The following is an 8,057-nucleotide window of genomic DNA, read 5'->3' as shown; positions in this document are numbered from 1 at the left end:
AAAGTGAAAGCATTATTGGGTGAGCCTAGATATGTTTCAATCATTTTATTTTCCAAGAGTTAGAATGCAAACATAAAAACTGGGTTCAAGATGAGGATTGCCTCATAAGGATAAGAAAAAAACAAAACATGAAGAGAATGAAAAATGTGTCAACACTGGAACACATATACTCACCAAATTCGTATTTATCATTATTTTGTGAATTAGATTTCGGTTTTGTAGACTAACCTGTAAAAATGCAAAACCCTGTGGCATGCAGTTGTATTACATGGTTTCTGCCCTTAAGGATTTTTATAATTTTGTAGGCTAAAGCAAACAGTTGCATACATTATTTATAAATCAAGGTTGCTTGTATAATATGAGTGGTGCCAACCTACCCTAGACTCTGCATTTGCTATATTATTACCTCTGACTAGAGCCCCTTTCTCTTATATCTTCACCTATCAAATGTCTACCAAACTGTTAAGGGAGGTGGGGGAATGGGATAGACCGGTGATGGGTAGTAAGGAGGGCACGTATTGCATGGTGCACTGGGTGTTATACACAACTAATGAATCATCGAGCCTTACATCGGAAACCGGGGATGTACTGTATGGTGACTAACATAATATAATAAAAATCATTAAAAAAATGTTAAAAAAATATTTTGATTAACCAGAATGCATCTGATAGCAGGAGTTAAGCCTACCACATTTAATTACAAATATCTGAAGAGCTAGATTCTTGTAACCAGATTTCCAATTAAAGCCAAAACATACCTGACATACATGAGAATATTTATGAGAAGTGAAGTCAAATTATTTCCGTTTATTGGTAAATAAAATTCTAATTGATGAAATAATCAAGAAAAAAAAAGAACCAAGTCTAATATCACCTCTTTGACAAAAGCCTATTCCAATCATTTCAGCCCTAAAAGATCCTACTTTCTTATTATGCTATAAAATTTAAATTGTACCACTCATATGACACAGGTAAATCTGATATTTTACAGTTTCTCTCCAACCATTCAGTCCTACAATTTCACATTCATTTAAAATTTTATATACTTATTTCCTCTTGCCTAAATATTTTCTCAGCACATCATAGTCTACATACTTTCTATGGATTTACTAACTTTAAAAACTATTTTCCTAAAAATTGATAAATTCATTTTAAAAGATTTTATTTATCTGTTTGTCAGAGAGAAAGAGAGAGAGAGCGTGCCCATGCACAAGCAGGTGGAGCAGCAGGCAGAGGGAGAAGCAGGCTCTCTGAGCAAGGAGCCTTATGCAGGACTCGATTCCAGGACCCTGGGATCATGACCTGAGCCAAAGGCAGGCTTAACAGACTGAGCCACAAAGGCATCCTTGATAAATTATTTCTTAAGTTAAGCTTTAATCTTTGTGTAACTGTCAAATTGTGGGGTTCCTGGGTGGCTCAGTCAGTTAGGTGGCCGGCTCTTGATTTTGGCTAAGGTCGTGAACTCAAGAGTTCTGGGATGGTGTCCTTTGTCAGGCTCCTCACTCAGCAGGGAGTCTGTTTGTCTCCCTCTCTCTCTGTCCCTCCCACTGCTCACTTGTGCACACACGTGTGCTCTCTCACTCTCTCTAAAATAAATAAATAAATCTTTCAAAAAATAATTGTCAAATTGAGACTTTATATTGGCTCATTTTTTTTTCTAAAATTAAATAGGCTTATTTCTCTTTTACAATTGTTTATTAATGACTATAAAAGTTGATTGTCAGACAACTCTCCACTTGGACTCTCTAATTTCCTCTGAGTATTAAGTATACACTGCCACTCTCAAAACTTACAAGAACTATAGCATATCTACTGGGTAGCCACTGGGAAATGACCCAGGAAGATATGAAAAATCACAGAAAAAGACACGAACATTAACTGTTTGACAAGGAGAACCCAAAAGAAAATATTAAGATTATATGTTTATGAGAAAAGGGACACTAGGCAGTTAAGATAAAAGAGGTCTTCAAATGTCCTGTTTATTTATAGTTTAGAATAATGTAATAATACATAATTAAAATTATTTCTTACACATGACTTTACATGCAATGGGATCTCAAAAACACTGATTAGTAAAAAAATATTTTCTTTGCTCTATTAAATTATCTTTAATTTTGGCCTCATCCATTATCATCGTTGTTTCCATTATATTTACAAAAAATGAGAAAAAAATCAGAACTACCTACTATTGCTAGCAAATAATGATGTAAGACTTCTAGTATATATTAAAATTTTGTGTTTTAAATATATTGCTGGTTGGTATTTTTAATGGGCAAAATAAATGATAAGCCCAGAGTGAGACAAATATATCAATGTACTTATTTTTGAGTCTTGTCGAAGATTGATCTGAGGCATTGTTTGGATTGATTATAGCACTTAGCTGAGACTGTGGAATAACTGTTAGTTCATCTATAATTTTACTGGAAAACTTTTCTGGTTGGCTAAAAAATTATTTGAAAAATTTCAACTTCTAGTAGGTATCCTAATTTACTTGAAAAGAGTTTCAAAGTTTCTCATTTAGGTTATAAAGATGTCTAGTTCCTTTAAATTTACTAAATTCTATCTATTAATCTGTGTTTTTGCATGAAATATAAGAGTTTTAAAATCTTATTTTTTTCTAATATTTTACCATCAGCCTTACCTTATAGAAGGATAAATATTAGTCCATAGCTAATAAACTACTAGCATGTACATTGGGACAATTCTACAAGTTGTGTGAATATTATGGCACACTAAGACAACGGCATCTTTACTTTAAAACAATTATATTTTGGCTTTTTATATTTTAATTTACTTTAATGCTTCAGGCTTTTTCTATCTCTTTAGCAGGCCTACTAATGTTGGTTACCTTTATAAAAAGAATTCATTAAAAAAAGGAATAATAAAAAATTTTGATAAATGCCACATACTGCCCTATGAGACTACAGCTTACTTTCAAGAAAAGATAAATCATGAGGCACCTGGGTGGCTTAGTTAAGTGTCTGCCTTTGACTCAGGTCATGATCCCAGAGTTCCAGGATGGAGCCCCACATCAGGCTCCCTGCTTTCCCTCTACTCCTCCCCTGCTCATGCTCTCTCTCTCTCAAATAAATAAAAAATAATAAATAAATAAATAAATAAATAAATAAATAAATAAATAAATATCAAATTTCTGGTGTAGTCCAACTGTCCATCAATGAGGGTTAGTTAAAAGCAATCATCCTTCACTGAGAAAATAGTGACAACCTGTCAGATAGGTTGTGTGTCAGAAACCAACATATTCACTAATAAAAATATTTGCTATAGTAAACTGATACCATTTTAACCAGAGGGTAAGGTTAAATGCTGGATTTTCTTAATTTTGCATCATGCTAGGGATTTCTCCCCCACTTTTTGTTTTTGGCTTTCATCCACTTACCTAGAGCCATGCATATCAGATTATTTTTAAGCAATATATAACCCTCCAAATTGTTTTATTTTATCATAACTTACTTGAGCTACATATCTAAACATGTTTAAACATATCTAAAGTGTGATAACATAAAATTAAAACTAGTTTTCTACAATCTTCAAACTGTACATACAAATATTCTAACAAAGTAGTAGAACTCAAGTAGATTTTGTTTTGGGAAATTGGCAATCTATGCTGTTGTTATAACTGCATATTCCATCAAGGGGATAATTAAACAAACAGCTGCACAGCAAAGATATTAAGTCTGAAAATATTTCCAAGTATACAGCAAAGGAAGAGTTCAGGGAGGAAAAGAGAAAAGAAGATCCCCTGGAAAAGATTTATTAAGAAATTATCTCTTAAGAGTCATTTTTTTAGGGATCATTTATACACATATCTGTGTTCTTAAATTCTAAGGACATGATGGAAAACACTTACCTTACATCTTACCTTACTTCTTTTTCAAGGAATCAATCATTCTTTTTGTTCTTTCCTATCCTCTTTTTATTAAGTCAGCCTGTGATCAATTTGTTAAACAACAGCTGATATGCTTCATTCATTTCCTGCTTATTTAAACCTGGAAAATTATATTTGCTATTGAAGTGAGTAACCACTCAAGCAAATGGGAATGTTCAATTCTTACACTTTAATGACAATAGTATAAATCTACATTTACATATTTTCATTAGTATCCAAGATCTATAAAGAACTTATCAAACTCAACACCCTAAGAACAAATAATCCAGTCAAGAAATGGGCAGAAGACATGAACAGATATTTCTCCAAAGAAGATATACAAATGGCCAACAGACACATGAAAAAATGCTCATCACTTGGTATCAGGGAAATATTTCCAATAAACTTAATATCTCTTTGGAACTTCTTCCCTTGGCTTCAGGGTTGTGTTTCCAAATGCACATAAGACAATACTTTTTAAAAAAAAAATATGTCCACTAATAGTTTATTTGTTGGATTATATATTGTTTAGACTATTTCATGTATGGATTCATTGCTGATTCAAATGAAAGAGAAAATAGAATTGTTCCTTCTGTCTCCTTATGTTTTCATTTTCTAATTTACTTCTAAATTTATTGTGAGATCAATTGCCATTCAGCACTTAATTTCTCCTAGAAAGGGTCCACAGTGAAGATTTTAAAAAAATAATAAAATACATGCTATTTTGGTTCATGAGGTGTGATTTGTTCTGTGAAAAATATTATTTGTGTAGCTTTTGAAAACAGAAACATTATTTTTTAAGTTTGTGATAACTTTTGTCCATAAAAAATAGTATCCTATTATATTCAGCCATTTCGATTTTATCTTTAAAATAACTGTGGCAAGGGGCACCTAAATAGTTCAGTCAGAAGAGCATGTGACTCTTGATCCCCATGTCACAAGTTCGAGCACTGCATTGGGTATAGAGATTACCTAAATAAATGAAACTTAAAAATAAATAAAATAACTGTAACAGGATAATTTCTTTATATATTAATTTGTATTCTTTTTCCATTTTAAGAACTTAGCCAAATCTTTGTGCTTCCTCTTCTCAGTCAGTTGCTAATGGCTATGCATTAAGATTTTACTGGCTAGGTTCTTGAAATTTGTGGACCTTGTTTATCAGAGAGAAAGGGATTCCAAAGTGAAGAAGAGAGGGAAAGAGCCATACTGAAGGAGACATTGAATTTTCCTTAAGGCAGAGGAGGTGATGGGGGAATGGGTTAGCAAGACCAGTGTACCTATTTGCACATAGTGTACCAGATTAAAATTTGTTTGAAGGATGCCAGATCAGATAGTGGGAATACTATAAGAGGGGTATCTCTGAGAAGGATTGAAACATCCTTCAGAGACAGGTAGGAAGAATTAGCACTGGAGAGCAGCACCACGTTACACTCTCACCAACACAGAAGAATGCCTACTTCCTTTACCTTGGCCAGCATCTAGTATTTTAAAATGTATTAAATTTCACCAGTTGGATAGATTAAAATATCTCTGTTTGATTTGTGTGTCTTTCATTATGAGGAAATGGAACATTTTATATGTTTGATAGCTATTTGTATTTTTATCTGTGAATTATTTGACTGTAACCTTTATTTTTCTATATGAGTTTTCTTTCATCTTTTGAGCTTTTTTGTAGAAGTATGTTTTTCCGGAAGAGGATTTAAATTTTTATGTAGCTATATCACTTTTTATTTATGACTTCTTGATTGTGTTTTCTTTTAAAAGAACTTCCCTATTCCAAGATTATCAACACATCAATTAACAATTCTCTCTAGAAATTATGTAGTTTCACTTTTTATAGTTAAATATTTGTGCTGTCCTCTGGACTTTATATTTTTAAGGAGTGAGTGGGGATGCAGTTCTATTTTTTTTCCAGAATATGAGCCAATTGTTTCAGCATAGAACTTATCATCTACAAGTGAGGAAGTTGAGGCCTACAGCAATAAAACAACTCACCTAACATTTCTAAGTAAATTATTGGCAAAGTTGAGAATAGAAATTAAGTCTCCTATTTTAACTTTTGGCCCGTAATTTTCCAACAAAGTACACTGACTCATTGTCACCTGCTCTGCTTAATTACTTTCCTGGCTTGACGGTATTGTGATTTAGTCTAACCCAGTAGAAATTGGATGAAAAAGCTTTTTAATTATAAACAATTATCTCCCTGCCACCAGAAAAGTGTGAATTAGAAAATGATTTATTTTTTTGTATAGGAAAGATCTATACCAGGAACTTCAGGGAGAGAGAACAGCTGTGCTTTAGATTGGTTCTTGGCATAAATTGGAAAGGTAATGTTCACAATGCTATCATGAGAGGGAGTGGGGTGAAAATGGGAGAGAGAAAAAAAGGGAAAGTGGACCTCTTGATATTTTTCTCTTGGGTCAGACTTTCACAGAGACCCTATTTGGTGATTTTTAGTAAAATATTCCTTGTTTTTCTCTAAATTAAATTAGTAACAACAGCTGCTTTTTTTTTGGAAGCTTGCTGTGTGTCAGGAATTATTTAGGCCTTATATGAATTATTTGTGGTGAACATTTTACAAATGAAATAGCTAATAATTATTAAGCCAGAATTCAAACTCAGATGAGTTTGATTCCAGAGCCTATGTTGCTTTAATTACATTTCAGTTCTTTTAATTTTTATTTTATCAATTGTTTCTGCTTTTGAATCTTAGTTTAGAAATTCTTTACCAAAAAACTCAGCATAAAAAATTTGCTAATACCATTAATTAGATAGAGAATTAATTATGTTTGCTTTCCTATTTTTGCAGTTTTAAATTTTCAGTTCTTCCTAGAACACAGTGCCATCTTGCCTCCAACTGTGAAATAGCTACCAAATCAATGCTGGTAGAATGTAATTATTCTGACCACAGCTATAATTCACACTCATTTATTCCATAAATATTCATTGAACACTTGTCGGGGGCCAGCCACTGCATTAGGTACGGAGGCTACAAATATTCGACTCTGGTTTCTATGGAATTCACAGTCCAGTAGAGAAATAGGTGTCCCTACAAAAATTACAATGTGATTTGAGATGTGTTATAACTGAGATATGTGCAAAATAGTATGAAAATCAGAAAAAAAAAGCAACTAACACTGTCTAAAAGTGGGGAGGTCAGGAAACGCTTTATTAAGGAGGTAAAGAGAATAGAGAAGAGAAGGGCATTCCAAGTAAAGAATTATTAATCATTCTATTTTTGTTACTCATCCTAAAGAAGTAATTGTTAAAATACATTTTTGTGCTAATTATTTTCCATAGGATACATAAAAACAAATACATAACTATTAGAATACTTGCCAATGTAACCTCTCAGTTTATCTTGTAGACCACCTATAGTAGTGTGTCCACACTTTGAAAAATATTCCTCTGTTAGGGGCACTGGCATTGCTCCCAGGGCTCAGTGCAGCTGTCTGGGTTTTTAATATAACTGGACAATGTAATGACAATTTGAGCCATGTATTTCTCAGGCAGTGCAGAATGGATAGCATTTCTTTTTTCTTGCTTGACTAGAGAGAAGTGGGACTCTATCTTGAGTGCAACCAGGTAAATCCAAGCAATGGAACTGTGCTGGAACTGAGAAGGACTATATAAGTGTCCAGCCAAACTAGAAACTCTGATATTGACCACCTACCATTTAGGCAAGCAGGGACAGGTGTGGGTTAATGAGCTAATCTGTGGAATAATTTAGCCTTCTTGCATAATATGTGGACTAGATGATACTGGCAAACATGCGGCATGAATATACCACATCATTTCACTTACATAAATATTAAAACCATTATCTTTTTAACTTAATAATTCAATTTATTGCTTTTGTTGTCAATTCACTTCAATATTTTAATTAAAATGTTAATTATAAAAGGCTTTGACTTTAGTAAATTGGATTTCCATTAGGATTTTTTTATTATAATGAGCATGAAAATACCTGGTGGTTTTCAATGAGTACCAAAAACTGAATGAATCTATTGATGATGAATCTATGAATAGATTTATATCTGTCAAACAAGAGTGACACTAAAAAAAAAGCCACAGTGTTTAAGCATATTATAAAATTTGTCTAATATAGACATAGCAGCTGTCTAAATATTAAACTTAACCTGTTAGAAATCATGTTACGTGCTGTAAT

Source organism: Ursus americanus, chromosome X (assembly GCF_024610735.1).
Source record: "Ursus americanus isolate L20-20 chromosome X, mUrsAme1.1.p, whole genome shotgun sequence".
NCBI classification, from domain to species: Eukaryota; Metazoa; Chordata; class Mammalia; order Carnivora; family Ursidae; genus Ursus; species Ursus americanus.
This window is presented reverse-complemented; position numbering follows the sequence as displayed.